The 21,008-nt window shown below is 44.5% G+C and overlaps 1 protein-coding gene across 1 annotated transcript in view; it reads left to right on the top strand.

Annotated features, from left to right (window-relative positions):
* The window catches only part of LOC126234736 (sodium-coupled monocarboxylate transporter 1-like), a 146,727-nt gene that overhangs the window by 24,946 nt on the left and 100,773 nt on the right, over positions 1 to 21,008 (top strand). The window lies entirely within an intron of this gene.

Genomic DNA, 21,008 nt, shown 5'->3' with positions numbered 1-21,008 from the left:
ACGTAGATTTCGTCGAAGTTGTTATGGGTCATCTTGTTGATTCTAGGGTGATTCCACTTTGACTGCTAGAAGGTCCAGATCTGTATTTTAGCAATATCTGAAGACCTAATAAATGCGTTTTTCAGGAAATTCTTAATGATCAAACAATCCCAGATCAGAACAATGGTATGGTAGAAATAATTTTTGACTTAGTGTTCACGATCCACATTTTTATTAAACATCTTGTAAATTCACATATACTTCTTCTTAATTGTCACATCATCAAGAAAACAGTTTTGTATCAAACTTCATATATTTAATTTCCACTTTAACTGAACACAAGGCTTGCCTGTTCTTTTACAAAGCGAAATAACAACTTATCTTCAGCAAAGTGAAACAAAGACTGCTCTGTGCGCATTCGCACCAGAACGGTTACAAGTAAGTTAAAGATTATGACAGTCTCACAGAAATGGATACACACAAGAACCATGTCTGTAATAACTCGATACATCGGAGTACCTATACATTAATAAAACCAAATGTGAATATTGTCACAAAAATATGTCTGTTCCTTCGCAGAAAAGTAGTACGATATTTCTGGTATCGAGAACTGGGGTTGGAGTGCCGTAATGGTCACGTAAATAAAGAACCATTCAAAACGGAAACACTCGACTACTGATAATGTTTAAATAAACATCCTCTTCACGATAACCAGAGGGAGTGAGCCCACATCTTGATATAAAAACCACAACCAAAACAGTAAAGAAGGACCTCTGACTTGAAGTACGCTCTTTATTCTAGGTGGGTTAAATGCGTTGTTGGGCTGTCTGTGTGCCTCACATCACATGGGAACGACCTCAGCACCTCGTGGTAGCAAACTATTCCTAAACTGTGGATCAACAGCGTGAGGAGGCAGAAGGAACTGCCAAGGCATAGCCGTCCATATGATTTTTTTAAAAATATTATTTGGTCATGAGTCAGTAGATTGTTCTGATACCACTGGCAACTAATTCCTCTCCAGTGCCAACCTCTTCATCTCAGAGCTACACTCGTGTGGGTAGCACTACGCCTCATCAGTGAACATTTTCCTCTTTCTTTATTGTTTGGCCCACAGACGACGTGTAACCTGAAGCACTCCTATGAGCAATGGCCTTCTGATAGGTACCCAAGTCCTAACGTTGATTTATGCAGTTGTCTACACAATGTTTGCTCCGAAATTGAGATATGGACATACACACACTGACAACAGAAATTCTTGTAGGATTTCAAACTAACTGTCGTTAACAAAGTTGTGAAACTCGTCTACCACTTCTGTCCGTTAGAGTCTTTCTACAATCGTGTTACATGGTTGTGAATGGTACACCATTCCTTGTAAAAGCGTTGCACATTTCGCTTTGATACAAACAAATCGGGAAACTTTATTCACGGCACGTTCAAACACGATAGATGCTTACGTTATACTGACGACTCTTTATACATCGTTGATTCCACGAAATCAACTGGCACATTCACATCTTTTCAGTGCCATGACGTGCTCTAGAGATGTAGGGCCTCATAATCGGCGTTCGAAGGTGAGTGCTATGATCTTTTAAGGTGGTGACTAATTATTTGTCCAGAGGGAACATACCGTTTTTACTGGCAGGGTCCCAGGTAATATCTAAGGGAAGGAAACAAATAAAAATAACCTGTTTCAGAGTTTTTGAGGAAGTGTAAGATTACCTTCCAAAAACAACAACGATCAAAGTATACATTCATTACTCAAAACGTCATCTCGTCGACCTAGCAACTCTTCAGAACTAAAACCCATTGGAAGACATCTATAAATCTTTGTCTAGTTCTCGGTCTCTGCTAATTAAACACAACAACTCTTCAGTATTCAGTATGGCTTCAGTCACAAAAAACAAAGTGTACGGTTGTTTAAACTTGTAAAGACGGCTTGCAAAGTTTTGTGTTGGGTGGCACTTGGAACACAACTTGTAATCAACTGTTAAGCAAGGACAATCTAATTTTAAATGTCGAAATTTTTCTCCAATACCGAGATGAGTGAAAATGATATGACGAGAAGAAAATGTTCTGTCTTTAGTGATTCGAACCGGGCAAATATTGCTGTTGTTTTCTAGCCCTGAATAATTAATATTAGTTCATTCCACCAGCCGAGAGACGTATAGAACTAGAAATACCGTCACGAAATCATCTATGCTGACCGGTAGTCGAAAACACACAATGCTGGAATAACTTTGGTTTTGAATGTATAAGATCTATTTTCCACTAACACTTCAGACGACCATTTTTAATCGTTTATAACGAATACGAACAGATCTATTTTACCTCTGTCAATACCAACGATATTACATAGTGTTGAAGCCTGACTTTAAATCCATATTAGACATGATATCCCTTTATTACTGACCAGTAGATGGTCAATGTTGGTTGGGCCATGACAGCGGAAGAAGTTATTGTAAGTGGAAACTCTGTAGAGAGTAAGCTTTCATGTATCAGAAATTTTATTTTATTAACGAACCAATCGTCATGTAAGGTCACTGGGCACTGATTTTTTATTGTATTTGGGCTTGAGATGAAAGTATTGGTGCTGGACTGAGATTCGAACTCAGATCTTCCTTTTCACAGGAAGAGACAATTGCATCATTTCCAGAATGAAATTTTCACTCTACAGCGGAGTGTGTGCTGATATGAAACTTCCTATCAGATTATAAACGTGTACCGGACCGAGACTCGAACTTGGGACCTTTGCCTTTCGCGGGAAAGTGCTCTACCTTGTGTGAGCACTTGCCAGCGAAAGGCAAAGGTCCCAAGTTCGAGCCTCGGTCCGGCACACAGTTTTAATCTGGCAGGAAGTTTCAACTGAATCATTTCCTTCTTTCCACAAGATTTCAAACGAAATGTTCGATTCTGATTTCTGAATGCAGATACAGCATAAAGTTTGTTACCATGTCATATCACGTTATTGTATGTGCACTCTAAACTAGAGATTAATAGTAATTACACTCCTGGAAATGGAAAAAAGAACACATTGACACCGGTGTGTCAGACCCACCATACTTGCTCCGGACACTGCGAGAGGGCTGTACAAGCAATGATCACACGCACGGCACAGCGGACACACCAGGAACCGCGGTGTTGGCCGTCGAATGGCGCTAGCTGCGCAGCATTTGTGCACCGCCCCCGTCAGTGTCAGCCAGTTTGCCGTGGCATACGGAGCTCCATCGCAGTCTTTAACACTGGTAGCATGCCGCGACAGCGTGGACGTGAACCGTATGTGCAGTTGACGGACTTTGAGCGAGGGCGTATAGTGGGCATGCGGGAGGCCGGGTGGACGTACCGCCGAATTGCTCAACACGTGGGGCGTGAGGTCTCCACAGTACATCGATGTTGTCGCCAGTGGTCGGCGGAAGGTGCACGTGCCCGTCGACCTGGGACCGGACCGCAGCGACGCACGGATGCACGCCAAGACCGTAGGATCCTACGCAGTGCCGTAGGGGACCGCACCGCCACTTCCCAGCAAATTAGGGACACTGTTGCTCCTGGGGTATCGGCGAGGACCATTCGCAACCGTCTCCATGAAGCTGGGCTACGGTCCCGCACACCGTTAGGCCGTCTTCCGCTCACGCCCCAACATCGTGCAGCCCGCCTCCAGTGGTGTCGCGACAGGCGTGAATGGAGGGACGAATGGCGACGTGTCATCTTCAGCGATGAGAGTCGCTTCTGCCTTGGTGCCAATGATGGTCGTATGCGTGTTTGGCGCCGTGCAGGTGAGCGCCACAATCAGGACTGCATACGACCGAGGCACACAGGGCCAACACCCGGCATCATGGTGTGGGGAGCGATCTCCTACACTGGCCGTACACCACTGGTGATCGTCGAGGGGACACTGAATAGTGCACGGTACATCCAAACCGTCATCGAACCCATCGTTCTACCATTCCTAGACCGGCAAGGGAACTTGCTGTTCCAACAGGACAATGCACGTCCGCATGTATCCCGTGCCACCCAACGTGCTCTAGAAGGTGTAAGTCAACTACCCTGGCCAGCAAGATCTCCGGATCTGTCCCCCATTGAGCATGTTTGGGACTGGATGAAGCGTCGTCTCACGCGGTCTGCACGTCCAGAACGAACGCTGGTCCAACTGAGGCGCCAGGTGGAAATGGCATGGCAAGCCGTTCCACAGGACTACATCCAGCATCTCTACGATCGTCTCCATGGGAGAATAGCAGCCTGCATTGCTGCGAAAGGTGGATATACACTGTACTAGTGCCGACATTGTGCATGCTCTGTTGCCTGTGTGTATGTGCCTGTGGTTCTGTCAGTGTGATCATGTGATGTATCTGACCCCAGGAATGTGTCAATAAAGTTTCCCCTTCCTGGGACAATGAATTCACGGTGTTCTTATTTCAATTTCCAGGAGTGTATTAGTTTTAACGTCTCTTCACGTATTGTCAACAGTATCAATAGACGCCTGTTTTGACTCCCAGTCAGTCGGCCGCTGTGGCCGAGTGGTTCAAGGCGCTTCAGTCCGTAACCTCGCTGCTACTGCGGTCGCAGGTTCGAATCCTGCCTCGGGCATGGATGTGTGTGATGTCCTTATGTTAGTTAGGTTTAAGTATTTCCAAGTTCTAGGGGACTGATGACCACAGAAGTTAAGTCCCATAGTGCTCAGAGCCATTTGAACCATTTTGTTAAGTCCCCTAGTGCTTAGAGCCATGTGAAGCATTTGAACCCCAGTCAGACACAAAGCTTTTAATCGTGTCATTTCAGGTTCCCATGTGGCACTCCTACCTAGAAAAAGAGTTCAATAGTTCATGTTTCTTCGAATATTGTCAGCAAAGATGACATATGCGATGGTTCGATTTGCAGTCAGCACAAAACATTTAGTGATATAGTTTCCAGTTCAGACATGAGTACATGTGGTACCGATGAAATAAACTAATATTTAATGTCTGTTCATAGCTAGGAAATGATGGCGATAGCTGCTGCGTTTGAATACCAGTCAGCCGAAAATTTTCGCCTCGTCATATCACTTTCAATAATCTCTCTACTGGTGAAAATTTCGATACCTGACACTTGATTGTGCTTAATTAACAGTCGATTAGGTGTTCGAAACCCCATCCAATACAGAACTTTAAACCATATCATACCAAGGTTAAACATGCGTATTTAGTTTTATATGTGAATAATACCATATTTATAACCTTTCGTGGTTAGTTAACAGGGTCATCTCCAGTACAAAAAGTTTCGTCATGTAATTTAAGAATTTAAACTAGCGTTATGAAATTGAATTTGTTGTAAAAACTTCTTTACACACGTTAACGTTTGATTCATCTCTAATAGCGTGTTTCCTGATATTTATTTTGTTATGCTGTTAATGTGCTATTAGAATAACAGTCAAACAGAATAGTACTCTGTAATGAAAATTTGTAGTAACCATTTTGTAGAGTCAAACGATTGTACCGAAAAGAGATTAGAGAACGTGCTAGAAAGTTACGTTATATGGTTTGCTTACAAAACAGGCTGAAAATTCAGCTCTTGAGGATAGTTCTCAGCACAGTATAAGGGGCAGTCAAATGATAACCGCCGGCCAAGGTAGACGAGCGGTTCTAGGCGCTACAGTCTGGATCCGCGCGGCCGATACGGTCGCAGGTTTCTATCCTGCCTCGGGCATGGATGTGTGTGATGTCCTTAGGTTAGTTAGGTTTAAGTAGTTGTAAGTTCTAGGGGACTGATGACCTCAGAGCCATTTTTGAACCAAATGATAACCTAAAATCCACCACAACGGGACCGTGGAATGCTTCCAATTCAAAGTATTCAACATACGCGTTAAGACATTCATCCCACTTGGAGACAAGATGATCAATTCCGGATTCGAGGAAAGCGATCGACCACTGACGGATCTGCAACAACACCCGCTCTTGAACTTCCTCGTCCGACTGAAACCAACATTCACGCATGTCTTTCTTCAGTTCACCAAAGATGTGAAAATGACACGGTGAACCATCCGCAATGTACGGAGGATGCTGAAGCGTTTCCCAACCAAATCGCCGGAGCATATCCTTCTTCAGGATTCCACAAATATGGGAATCTCACGGGGAGAGATCGGGACTGTATGGAGATGTGTAAGGACATCGCAGAGAAACGTCTGCAACGTATCAGTAACTACCTTGGCAACATTTGGGGCCGCACGGGATTAGCCGAGCGGTCTAGGGCGCTGCTGTCACGGACTGTGCGGCTGGTCCCGGCGGAGGTTCGAGTCCTCCCTCGGGCATGGGTGTGTGTGTTTGTCCTTAGGATAATTTAGGTTAAGTAGTGTGTAAGGTTAGCGACTGATGACCTTAGCAGTTAAGTCCCATAAGATTTCACACACATTTGAACATTTTTAGAACAAATCTAGTTTTTGTGTGGCAAAACCACCTGGTCAAAAAACGTAATGGTTTTCATTAACGTTTGCATTATTTAGCTTTTGAGGCACAAAATGATTAAAAATAAAAATTACAGTATGCAAAGAACCATTTACATAGTTATACTTTCCGTGCTCCGTCCACGAAAAGAAAAAAAAAACTGTTGTAAGCGGTACAGTTAGAAGTACCTTCTCTGATGCATCTTAGAGTGGTTTGCAGATTGTAGATGTAAATATTATATATTTTGATTAAAATTCAGTCTTGATCACGTTATGTCTGTTTTAATGAGTAACCGGTTTCGGTTTTTTCTATAAAACCATCATCAGACCCATTGGCTCCCTTGGGTTGGTAGGTGGAGCTCTCCTTGTTGCTGTGCAGTCAACTGATTAGGGAGCCAATGGGTCTGATGATGGTTTTATAGAAAAAACCGAAACCGGTTTTTCATTAAAACAGACATAACGTGATCAAGACTGAATTTTAATCAAAATATAACAATTAATTGATCACTGTATTCCAAAAATGTTTACCAAAATTGTAAATATTATAATATATTCAAAACTACTATGTGTACTCTTCGAATGCACAAGTGAGCTGGCGATGCTATAGCAAATTGAAAGTATAGTTACACGATGGTCAACCATATTAAAGGCACACATCTAGTATCATTTTAAACCATATATTTTAGAGATTAGGAACTACGCTGTTTATACAGAGAGATTCCTATTAACGTTTAAAAGCTACCGAAGCGACATGGATGACACTGAAAAGGGTAGTGTGAGACACATAGGATCGTGAGTGCCGAGAAATATCCCAAAAACGGAAGTGCAGAATATGTGACGTCACCTGAGGATGCACGTCGCCGCACTTGCAGCGGTTTGGCTTGGGCATGAACAGATGATTGAGCGATGCAATACTTGCACTGGAGCAAACGAAATACTTCCATTGGAGCAAACGCTGCAAATTTCTGACACCTTATGTAAATGTGACTTGTTGTAAACTTAGAGGTTACAAAATTAATGTCCTCGCAGTAACTAAGTGAAAGACATTTTTATTTTCTGTTTCGTTCGTTTTGTCCCTTCTTACAGGTATTATTTCCTGGTAACGATACAATTAGGAAGAATCAACTGATCTGCTTGTGACGCTATGAGGTAGGTTTTTGATGTATTGCACTCTGCAATAAACCAGCGGATACGACAAGATCATAAAAAAATAACAAATTTTACCTCAGTGAAAACATATAATTGTCTAACGTATAAAAACGTTCTGCCTGCCAGACGCAAGACTCTAACCATGAGCCCCACGCTCTAAGTTCGCGCACGTAGGCCCAAAGCTACACCGACGTGAGTACGTGATTTAGGTTGGGATGACCCTAAGCGCCTGGCCCATAGAATCAACCACTACAGATGCGGCGAGGTACGTTATCTGGTGAAGTTACATGTTCAACTTCAATTTCTCACCCACTTTTCGGGCATTTCCCGACATTTGCGGCCCATGTGTCTTATATTAAATTGCTTGTCTGAGCGTGGACCACATCACTTCGGAGCTTTTTAAACCTTAGTAAGAATGACCTTGTATACATGTTCACATCAGTAGTGGTGTAGCAGCGTTGCCAAAACTATGAAAATACTTGCCCCTGGGAAATGTTTAAACTTTGCTCGTAAAGATTTCGAGTGGAAATTAAAACAAAAATTATTTCAAATTTGAAGACAGAAAAGATTATCTGAAATTTATATGTAATTTACTTTCAAATTGTAATCTAGAAAACATTATGTTACGTTTTGTCCAACGTTGAAGTCTTTGCACCATTACCTACTTTCTTTCGTTATCCACTTCCTTGTCACTTTCTTTCTTTTGTCAGTAGCACGCGGTTCTCAATTTAATGGCAGTGGATGGTACCTCTTCTAGAAAATGACGACCATAACGTCCATTAGAGGTATTTTTTGGTCGGTGACACATTTGTACAAAATAAAACCATTCACAGCAGATTTTATGAAAATATGAACGACACGTTTCTTTCCACCGCTTCATTGTTTTGCTTGCGAATGGGTAGTATCTGTAACGCTGACTAACACGGTGTACATCAGTCTGTTCGCCTTATAATCTACAACAATTTTCGGCTTTATTGTTGTTGCTAACCTGCATTTGAACGTGTAGAAACGTCTTTGGTGTTTGCCTGATATTTTGGGATGAGACAGTGTACATCAGGTTTATTTTTTCAGTTCAGGGCTACAATAGGACTCTTCCCCCAAAAACGTCATTTACTTTGCTTCAAATTTCTTCTTTTGAATCACTTTGGTAGGCCTTTCCTGTTCACATGACGGTTTCGACACAGTTAGTGCCTAATGTTCCTACCACAAGTTTAGTAAAGGCCCACTTCTAATTGACTTCTGCTGCCCGTACTGGACATAATACAATCCATCCTGCAGCCGGCAGTTTCGTAGCTTGCTGGATGAGGCCTCTTTGCAAATGGAAAAGCTGCGCCCGTACTTGACATGGATGCCGTCCACAGGGACGATGCACGTGCGCCCTTATGGCGTACGGGCGTAGTGGTGAAAATATGTAAGCGCCGGTAACTCGGAGGCTACATTTCTATTCGTAAGACTTTGAAACTCTTAGAAATGAACTCTGAAGGCGCCGTATGACAGCACCAGCCTTAGAAGTACCAGTAGAACTTGAAAAAAGAGACAGCATTGGTCGTATATTTTTACTATTGCAGAATCGATTTTCTGTCACTGAGTGACCATCTTCAGTGCTAGAAGTTAAAAAATTTTTCACATTACGATCAGAGAGTACAACATAGAAAATCACAATTACATCTGTATATGAACATTACACTTGTTAGAAACAAACCTATATTGTATAACTTAAATTGGGATGCACTGTTGACACTATGCATTACGGCGATCACATAGACTGAGGTCGCTGTTTACCTGCACTTGTACAGCAGACCTCGGTGTGACGGGGCTTGACACGCCCTCTATGTGACATGTGTCACGTGAAGACATAGTATTATTGGTTTTGCGAATTATTAACACTAAATAACTCTTGTACTTTTGTGAATGGTGTAGTAATTCAAATTTAAAATGTACGTACAACACATAGCAGATGCAGGAGAATATCTAAAATACATTGGCATATTGTTTTTTATAAACTATGAAACATAAAATAGATCGATGATAAGTTATTAGCGTGCAGAACATGTAAAAAGCAAAAGACAATGCCAAAGAATAATAAATGAACAACATAAAAAGAGGCGCAACACACGTCTTTCTTAAAAAACGTAACACCCACCATCTGGCGTGGGAAGTCAAAAGTACAACGTTCGTAATTTAGGTAACAAACGTTAATATCAAGGAGTCAATATATAAAAAATAATAACATTAATACCAAGGAGTCAAATATATTAAAAATAATCACATTACGAAACTGCCGTTACTTAATAATTAAATTAAAACGCCGTGCAAATGTAAGGTGCGAACAAGTAGTATACATCAATCATCGAGAAACCAACATGAGGAAGGACAAGTAACAGTGTCACTTATACCAAAATGTACATCGTACTTTAGAGAAATTAAACAGACTATGCACGATATCCAGCACTTATTCAAATAGCAAAAGAATTGTTAACCTACATTAAAAATAATTACGTAAAGTGATAACCGGTTTGTATTACTTTGTGTCAACGCCTACGAGATGTCGACTGTCGTAAAATTATGTTCAGTAGGCGTCCATAAGTTCTGTAAATTACAGAACAAACAAGAAAGAAGCATCTTTTAAAAACCGAAATTAGTAATGTTATTAAAACAAACTAAAAACATGTGTGTCAATGTGTTGAGACAGTTGAAATAGCGACCATTATACGTGTTCTCGTAGCGACTATGACTGAGGCGTTGTATATAAGGGATAACAAGCAGCTGACTATGCACGATTCGAGGGTTGGATTCCCTCACTTCCTCATCGAGGACTCGCACTGCCTGGGCTACTCTCAGGGTGTACCTTCGACGTGGAAGAGCCCCGCTCGTGCTTGTCGCGTTGTTGCACGCCGTCACTGCTGCCCGCCGCCGCCGCCGCCGCCGCCGCCGCCGCCGCCGCCGCCGCCGCCGCCGCCGCCGCCGCCGCCTGGTCGCCGTCTGTCGGTGCTCGCCGCCGCCGCTGCTTGGTCGCCGTCTGTCGGTGCTCGCCGCCGCCGCCGCCGCCGCCGCCGCCGCCGCCGCCGCCGCCGCTTGGTCGCCGTCTGTCGGTGCTCGCCGCTTCCTCTTCTGCCGCCGCCACCTGGTCGCCGCTTCTTCAGCCGCCGCCGCCGCTGTCGCCGTCTCTTGGTGCTCGCCGCTTCTTCTGCCGCCATCTCTTGGTGCTCGCCGCTTCTTCTGCCGCCGTCTCTTGGTGCTCGCCGCTTCTTCTGCCGCCGTCTCTCGGTGTTCGCTGCCGCCTGCGATCATGGACGCCCCAACTACCACCATCATCTACACCTCTCCTTCACCTGCCCCCACTGTAACGTCATGGAGTGCTTCCTCTGGGATTCACCCGTCTCATGCACCTCCCCTACTCACAGTCTCCTCCCCATCTATCTCCTCTCCATCGATGTATCCCCACCTGTACGTCACTCCTGCTCCTGCCCCTGTTACTGCCCCTGCTACTTCTCCCGCTACTGCCTCTGCCCCTGCTCCCAACCCCCCTCCCACTCCTGTCGCCCGCCGAGACGACTTCCCCCCTCTACCCCCTGCGACTACCGCTGCTTCCCCTACCGGAGTCTCCGCCCGCCGCGCCACAGTCGCCGCCACAGAGCGCCCTACCCTCTCATCCAGTGCTCCTGCCTCACAGGAGGGCCCTGCCTCCCACCACCTCCCCATCCATCCAGTCCCTCATCCCTCCTCCCAGGCAACACCCGCCAAAAAATCTTCCAAACGGCCCAGTGGCGACCTCTCCTCTACTCCTTCCTCCAAAAGGCCACTGCCCGCCCCGCCTCCCCCACCTCCCACTGACCCCACTATGGATACCACCCCACCTCCCTCCTCTCCAGCCCCCTCCCTGTATACCTTTGTCCTAGCAAACCCTGATCCGAAATTCCTGGATGCCCGCACCCTCACCCTTGAAATCCGGAAGTACATCCCCAGTGCACCCATCACCCAACTTATCCCTCGCAGAGACTCTGTTCTCATCAAGTCTCCCTCTCCATCCTTCCATACTGATCTCCTCCGGCGCCTTCCCCGCATCACCTTTGGGCCCCACGCATCCCTCACCCCATTCCTTACATCCTCCTCTCCTCGCCAACCCCAACCGCCTCGTCGTCCGCCGACCCTCACTGCCGTCATCACAAAACTCAGCCCTGTGGTCACGGAGGCTGAGGTGTTGGCGGAACTGAATGCCCACCCCTCCCTGGAAATCCGCTCTGCCCGCCGTATTTACAACTCCTCTGGCCCTACTTTCCTCATGCGTATCTTTACAGAGTCCCCCTCCTCCATCGACCACCTCCTCACGCAGGGAGCCCTGATTTTCAACCGCCGCCACCCTGTTGACCCGTCCCGTTCCCCTCCTCAATCTTACCGCTGCCAGCGTTGTCTTCTGTACAATGACCACCTCACCCAGAACTGCAAGAACCCACCCACCTGCCCCCATTGTAAAGCCTCCCACTTCCTCAAACAGTGTCCCAACCTCGCCTCCCCCCCATCCTGCAACACCTGCAATGAACCTCACCCCACCTATTCCTCCAAATGCAAAGCCAAGCCCCCTCCCACCAACCCTGAACTCACTGTCCCCCTTCGCCCCATTGACCCACCTATCCACCCTAACAATTCCCTCCGCCCTCCCCCTACGGCAGAAGACATCATCCGGTTCCTCACCGTCGTCCTGCAGAACATCCACCCCTTCCAGCGCCCCCACACACTCCAGCAGATTTCCCTCGCTGCCCGCTCTGTTTTCCACTTAAACACCTACGCCACATACTCCCACAACCAGGCCCACTTTACCTTCACCCGTCTAGACACCCTCGTTTAAGCCCCTCTCCCCTTCCCGCACCCTTCCCGCACCCACTCTCATGGCTCGTCAACAGTATCGTCTCCTCTACCTCAACATTCGCTCCCTCCTTGCAAACAAATACCTCTTCATGCATACCCTCTCCCAGCACCAGGTTGACTCCTTCATCCTTAATGAAACCTTCCTCCGACCCCACCATGTGGTCCGCATCTCCCCTTATCTCCTTCACCGCACTGACAATCCCCTTCCCCTAGCTCGAGGCGGGGTCGCTATCGGCCACCTCCGGCATCTCCCTGTCCGGCCACAACCCCTCCTCAATGACCCCACCGAACACCTTCTCCTCAGCCTCTTTTTTCCCTCCCTCACCGTCACCTGTGCCACTATCTATATTCGCCCCGCAGCTCCTCTCCCCTTTGACTTCATTTCCCATGTTGACCGTACCTTCTCCACCTATGTGATCGCCGCTGATCTCAACATCCACAGCCGTGACCCTGCCACCCTTCGGCGGTGGCATCAGTTCCTTGCCACCCTCCATGGTGACCTTGTTCCTCTCCCACAGCACACCCGTCCTGAAAGTAACTCCACCCCCGATGTTATCCTCGCTTCCCCCAACCTCCTTGGTCGCATTGCCGTTGATGTCCTCGATCCCGTCGGTAGTGACCATCTCCCTGTCCTTCTCACCATCTCCTCTACCCGTCCTGCCACTGCAGCCACCCGCCCCCCTGCCCCTCCAAAGTCTGTCCATGACTACCACCGTGCCAATTGGGATGCCTACCGGGAATCCATTGCCTTACAGGTCGACAGCCACCCCCTCACTTTCCACCACCCTGATGACATCACCCATGCCTCTTCCTTCCTCCAGAAGACCATCACTGACGCTGTGGAGGCTCATGTCCCTACCAAACTCATCCACCCTCACCGCCCTACGCTTCCTCCGCAGGCCGTCCTTCTTCTGCGTGAATCCCGCAGGCTCTACCGCTCCTTCCTCCGCACTCGTGACCGGGATACTCTCACCCGCCACCGGCAATTACAGCGACATATCCGGAACCTCCTTACAGCAAAGAAACGCCGGGACTGGCGTCAGACATGCACACGCCTCAACTCCACCCTCCCTGTCAACTCCTCCAAGTACTGGTCAGCCTTCCACCGCCTTACTGGTAGCCATCCCACCCCACATTACCCCATCCTCCATGACGATCGCCCTTTTCCTGACAACCTCAGTAAGGCTAACCATTTTGCTTCCCACCTATCCGAGGTCTTCTCCATTCCTGACGATCCCCATTTTGATTACTCCCTCTTCCCCACTGTCCTTGACCGCACTGACACCTCGGTCCCCCCGCTCGCCCCTAGCTTCCAGTACTTGGATCGGCTACCCCCCTCCGACATCAACACTCCCATCACCATGCAAGACATCACACTCGTCCTCCGCTCCAAACGCAACACCGCCCCTGGTCATGATGGCGTCACCTACCGTCACCTCAAGGAATCCCCTCCATCCTTCCTGTCTGTCCTTGCTACCCTGTACAATGTCCTCCTCTCCACTGGATTTTACCCTGACCTGTGGAAGACTTCCCGTGTCCTGCTGTTCCCTAAGCCTAACAAACCCCCCTCTGATACCTCTTCCTATCGTCCCATCTGCCTCACCTCCGTGTTCAGTAAGGTCTTTGAGGCCATCCTCTCTCGCCGTATCCACTGCCACCTTAACCAGCACCGCCTCCTTCCTCTTACCCAATGTGGCTTCCGGCCTTCCTTCTCTGCTGACGACCAGCTCCTTAACCTTACCCATCTTCTTTCCCTCCAACTTAACTCCCGTCGCTCTGCTATCTTTGTTTCCCTTGACCTACAGAACGCCTATGACCGTGTCTGGCATCCCGGGCTCCTTTTCAAACTCCAGACCTATGCTCTCCCCATCAACTTCGTCCGTCTCGTTGCTTCCTTCCTCTCCCATCGTCCCTCCTATGTGACTATCCACAATTCCAACTCCCGTACTTTCTACCCCTCTGCCGGCGTGCCCCAAGGTTCTGTCCTTTCCCCTCTCCTCTATCTCCTGTACACTGCTGATATGCCCAAACCTCCCCCTCCTGTTCATCTTCTCCAGTTCGCTGATGACACCGCCTTCCTAGCCCTTTATCCTACCCTTCAACGGTCCCAACGTACTCTCCAAACCCACCTTGACCAATTCACCGCTTGGTGCAACCAGTGGTTCCTCCGTGTTAATCCCTCCAAGACCCAGGCGATCATCATAGGCCGCACCACCCGTTCCTTCCGCCTCCATGATTTCTACCTCACCATTTATGGCCGTCCTATCCACCTCACTCCTACCCTCAAATACCTTGGCCTCACCCTCGACCGCCACCTCACCTGGACTCCCCATCTCCTTACCATCCAAAACAAAGCTCACAACCGCCTCCGCCTCCTGAAACTCCTGTCCGGCCGGACGTGGGGTCTGCATCCTTCTACCATCCTCCACACCTACAAATCCATGATCCGCCCCATCCTTTGTTATGCCAGCATCGCTTGGATTTCCGCCCCTCCCCGGTTCTATAACGCCCTCCAAATCCTCGAACGCCATGCGCTCCGCCTCGCCTTCCGCATCCGCCTTCCGTCCCCCACGCGCATCCTCTATGACCTCATCCCCTTCCCCCACCTTCTCCTTTTCCTTGAACACATCCGCACACTCTATGTTGTCCGTCGCCTTGATCCCCCTCACCCCCTGGTGTCTCCCTTCCTCTCCACTCCCGACCAGTTGCCGCGCCTTTACCGTTGTGTCCCTCCCTCTCTCCATCTCCACACCCTCCATCTCCTTTCCCGACACAACTTCCACCATCTACCGCTCCCGGATGATGAGCTTCGCCCTGACATCTACCCTTCCTACCAACTCTAACCCCCTCTTCCTGCCTCCTCCTCAGGGCTCCCTCTCCTCCCCCTCCCCCCTTCTGAGCGGATTTCCCCTCCCCCTCCACCTCTTGTGCCTTCTTTCAGTGTCTCTGCACTCCCTCCTGCCCTGTCTTCCCTTTTCCTCTCCCGCCCCATGTGTCTCCTGCCTCTTCGTGAACCCACGGTTCCCCTCCTCCCTTCCTCCCGCCGCTTCCCCAGCTGCCCCATGCTCTCCCCTCCTTTTCCATCCTCTCTGCCCTTTCCCTCGGCAGGTCCCACCTGGTAGTTTTATTCTTCGTCGTGTGTGCTCCGAGTGGGTTTTAAGTGTGTTGTTTCGGAGTGTTTTTAATACTGTGGCCGACTTTTAACCTGTGCCTGTGCATCTAGTGACTTCCATGTGTTTTAAGAATCACCAATTGTGTTTTTTCACTTTCTGGTGACTTTTTTAACTGTCCCCAATGAACGTCTACATATCAGTGTATTTTTACCTCCATTTTCTCCCCTTACTCTGTTTTATGTTCCCCCTTTTTACCTCCTTATGTATGTCTTATTTTATTCTTGTTTTAATTGTCGTGTCTCTCGGCTGAAGAGCGGCGGATTGTGCTGCTGACAGCCCTCCCCTGCCCGTATGGGGCAGGGGAATGAAATCACAATAAAGAAAAAAAAAAAAAAAAAAAAACAGCTGACTATGAAATGCAAATTGTGATAAATGACCACAAGTTGACTTTATTTCATAGTAAATCGGAGAAGCATTCCCAAAAATGTGTGCTTCTCGATATCGTTTGCTCGTTGAGCAGCGTGATATCTGGAGCTTTATTATGACAAAAGATCTCCATCTCTTCCATAAGGTCGAGAAGGCGACCTTTTTTACCCTTGTGCAACAATTTCAATTGCGATGTCAAATCTGGAGTTGTATGACCAGTTGCTACCAGATGGGCTGCGAAATTCGATTTTTCAGCAATATCTTTTTTTTTTTTTTTTTTTTTATATATATTGACTCCTTGATATTAACGTTTGTTACCTAAATTACGAACGTTGTACTTTTGACTTCCCACGCCAGATGGTGGGTGTTACGTTTTTTAAGAAAGACGTGTGTTGCGCCTCTTTTTATGTTGTTCATTTATTATTCTTTGGCATTGTCTTTTGCTTTTTACATGTTCTGCACGCTAATAACTTATCATCGATCTATTTTATGTTTCATAGTTTATAAAAAACAATATGCCAATGTATTTTAGATATTCTCCTGCATCTGCTATGTGTTGTACGTACATTTTAAATTTGAATTACTACACCATTCACAAAAGTACAAGAGTTATTTAGTGTTAATAATTCGCAAAACCAATAATACTATGTCTTCACGTGACACATGTCACATAGAGGGCGTGTCAAGCCCCGTCACACCGAGGTCTGCTGAACAAGTGCAGGTAAACAGCGACCTCAGTCTATGTGATCGCCGTAATGCATAGTGTCAACAGTGCATCCCAATTTAAGTTATACAATATAGGTTTGTTTCTAACAAGTGTAATGTTCATATACAGATGTAATTGTGATTTTCTATGTTGTACTCTCTGATCGTAATGTGAAAAATTTTTTAACTTCTAGCACTGAAGATGGTCACTCAGTGACAGAAAATCGATTCTGCAATAGTAAAAATATACGACCAATGCTGTCTCTTTTTTCAAGTATACCTGTTATCTGGTCGTTGTGCACAAGACATGGAGTCGCCAATCAATAAAATTTTGCCTAGCTGGGCTTGTGCAGCGTATTTTAAATACAAGAAGTTAAAAATCAAGCTGGCGATCACAAGTCAACATATACAGTTCAACAAAGAGTGTATTAAGAAAAATGTTACCCCACGGTATGTACAGAGTTATTTTAATATACGACGACAAATGTGCGCAGTGACAATGAAAAAATGCGAACTGGTTTTGATGAGAAGTGAAATTAGGAAACTGTTTTTCAAAAAAAGTGTTATTAATTCACAACTGTTCGAAGCACACGCCAATTTGGGTGAACTTGTCTCTCCTTTAATTTTAGATTTGCTACTCTCAAGAGTAAATGAGATTGTGTATAATGTAGTTAGTAAAGTAAGAGCTAAACATGTCAAAAAAATAGCTAAGCTAGTGGGACAAGGGAAAGGACAAATGTTAAATGGCGAACATAAATATAACTTCTATCCTAGAGTTAAAAATTTAACGGATATAGTATTTAATCAGGAAGAAAAGGAACTTTTGAATAAAGGTTTAAAGTACAACATACATAAACAATTAGATAGGAGGGCAATTAAGAATACACTAGTGCAGGTAAAATTTGGGATGGATAGTTGTAAAATAAATAAGGTAGAACAGAATAAAATGGCTGTAGCGGTAGAAAAGCTATTGAAGAACGAGGTAGGAAAAGAAAATAACCAAAACAGGAGGGACCATTTGACAGTGAAAAATTTGAATAATAAATTACAAGAAAGTAATGCAATTGTCACAAAGGCAGACAAAGGGAATTCTGTTATTATTGTTACAAAAGAAATGTATGTAGAAAAAACTTTACAATTTTTTCAAGAAAACGGTATTACATCAATTGCGAGAGACCCAACGAATGAGATCCAAAGAAAGTTAAATGAAAAACTTAAATCACTTTCAAATATAATAACCCCTCGTGAGATACAGTATCTCAAGATAATGAATCCAAAAATCCCTAAGTTACGATCACAATTCAAGGTTCATAAGCAATCTAATCCCGTTAGACCGATAGTTGATGGGAGAGGGGGCCCGTTGGTGAATATTGCGAAAAAATGTTTAACTATTTTGAATAAGCATTATAAATTTGTGCAACAGTTCTCGATTAAAAATAGTACCCAATTAGTAGAGAAAATAAAAGATATACCTATTGCAGACACTATGACGTTTCTTTCGCTGGACATTGTCAATTTATATACGAATATCCCGATTGATGAAACAATACAAATCATTGACGCTAATTTCAGAAACCACAGTAATATGTCCAGCGTGGAAATAAACGAATTCATAGAATTATTATCATTCTGCTTAAAATATAACTACTTCACATTTAACGATAAAGTCTATGTCCAAAAAGACGGACTCAGCATGGGAAACTCTGTATCAGGGATTATGGCAGATATCTTTATTAACTATCTTGAATTGAAATTACTAAAAGATTTTCCAACAGTAGCTAAAAAGATCGTATACTACTATAGATATGTAGACGACACGCTATTGCTTATTAATGGTAGTCAATCTGATATTGAAGAAGTCGTCAGTACATTTAATAGCTTACACAACAAAATTGCTTTCACAGTTGAAAAAGAACAGAATGGAGTCATTAATTTTTTAGACCTAACCATTGGAAGGGAAAATGGAAAACATACATTTGACATTTACAGAAAATCAACATTCACAGATATCATCTTGGATTATCGTTCACAACACCCAGACCAACACAAAAAAGCGTTTTTCCACTTTGCATTTCATCGTATGTTCCGATTACCATTATCTAAGGAAAACCATGAGAAAGAGTTAAACATAGTTAAACAAATTGCAAGAAATAATAATTACCCGTTGAAATATGTCATGAACATTTATGAGATGACATCCAAAAAATATAGTAAAGACAATTTAAGGCGGAATGAGATAAGCGAAACTAAAAATCAAAAATTTATCACATTGCCTTTCTATGGTCCCATTAGCAATAAAATTGCCAGTGTATTCAAGAAGAGAAATATTAATGTAGGTTTCTCGACGGCGAACAGACTGGGCGTGCTTTTAAGGAATAACATTCATGAACGCAAAGTCTTACATGAATCAGGTGTTTACAAACTTATGTGTGCCGCGTGTAATGCAGGTTACATAGGGCAAACAGGACGAAAATTAGAAACAAGGTTCCGTGAGCACGTAGCACTTGAGAGGAAAGATATTGCTGAAAAATCGAATTTCGCAGCCCATCTGGTAGCAACTGGTCATACAACTCCAGATTTGACATCGCAATTGAAATTGTTGCACAAGGGTAAAAAAGGTCGCCTTCTCGACCTTATGGAAGAGATGGAGATCTTTTGTCATAATAAAGCTCCAGATATCACGCTGCTCAACGAGCAAACGATATCGAGAAGCACACATTTTTGGGAATGCTTCTCCGATTTACTATGAAATAAAGTCAACTTGTGGTCATTTATCACAATTTGCATTTCATAGTCAGCTGCTTGTTATCCCTTATATACAACGCCTCAGTCATAGTCGCTACGAGAACACGTATAATGGTCGCTATTTCAACTGTCTCAACACATTGACACACATGTTTTTAGTTTGTTTTAATAACATTACTAATTTCGGTTTTTAAAAGATGCTTCTTTCTTGTTTGTTCTGTAATTTACAGAACTTATGGACGCCTACTGAACATAATTTTACGACAGTCGACATCTCGTAGGCGTTGACACAAAGTAATACAAACCGGTTATCACTTTACGTAATTATTTTTAATGTAGGTTAACAATTCTTTTGCTATTTGAATAAGTGCTGGATATCGTGCATAGTCTGTTTAATTTCTCTAAAGTACGATGTACATTTTGGTATAAGTGACACTGTTACTTGTCCTTCCTCATGTTGGTTTCTCGATGATTGATGTATACTACTTGTTCGCACCTTACATTTGCACGGCGTTTTAATTTAATTATTAAGTAACGGCAGTTTCGTAATGTGATTATTTTTAATATATTTGACTCCTTGGTATTAATGTTATTATTTTTTATATATTGACTCCTTGATATTAACGTTTGTTACCTAAATTACGAACGTTGTACTTTTGACTTCCCACGCCAGATGGTGGGTGTTACGTTTTTTAAGAAAGACGTGTGTTGCGCCTCTTTTTATGTTGTTCATTTATTATTCTTTGGCATTGTCTTTTGCTTTTTACATGTTCTGCACGCTAATAACTTATCATCGATCTATTTTATGTTTCATAGTTTATAAAAAACAATATGCCAATGTATTTTAGATATTCTCCTGCATCTGCTATGTGTTGTACGTACATTTTAAATTTGAATTACTACACCATTCACAAAAGTACAAGAGTTATTTAGTGTTAATAATTCGCAAAACCAATAATACTATGTCTTCACGTGACACATGTCACATAGAGGGCGTGTCAAGCCCCGTCACACCGAGGTCTGCTGAACAAGTGCAGGTAAACAGCGACCTCAGTCTATGTGATCGCCGTAATGCATAGTGTCAACAGTGCATCCCAATTTAAGTTATACAATATAGGTTTGTTTCTAACAAGTGTAATGTTCATATACAGATGTAATTGTGATTTTCTATGTTGTACTCTCTGATCGTAATGTGAAAAATTTTTTAACTTCTAGCACTGAAGATGGTCACTCAGTGACAGAAAATCGATTCTGCAATAGTAAAAATATACGACCAATGCTGTCTCTTTTTTCAAGTATACCTGTTATCTGGTCGTTGTGCACAAGACATGGAGTCGCCAATCAATACCAGTAGAACGGTAGTGGGAAGGAAGATATCGGTTCCATTTGGTGGCTGGTAACTGGAGTAGATGTACTGCAAGGAAAATTAGTTCACCTGGGACTAATATGCTCTAATAATTTATCCCTTGTAGAGGAACTGCGGATTCCGTTCCCTACATGCACAGCACGTTGCTACCCTGTAATTAATTTGACAGTCACTGTATCTTGCCAGGAATAAAGTAACTTCTCTCTATCTCCTTTACTTAACACAAAAAGATCATGTGTCGCAGAAAAAC

This window comes from Schistocerca nitens, chromosome 2 (genome assembly GCF_023898315.1).
Source record: "Schistocerca nitens isolate TAMUIC-IGC-003100 chromosome 2, iqSchNite1.1, whole genome shotgun sequence".
Lineage (NCBI taxonomy): Eukaryota > Metazoa > Arthropoda > Insecta > Orthoptera > Acrididae > Schistocerca > Schistocerca nitens.
Note: the sequence above shows the minus strand (reverse complement) of the source record. Positions and strands in the feature narration are given on the sequence as shown.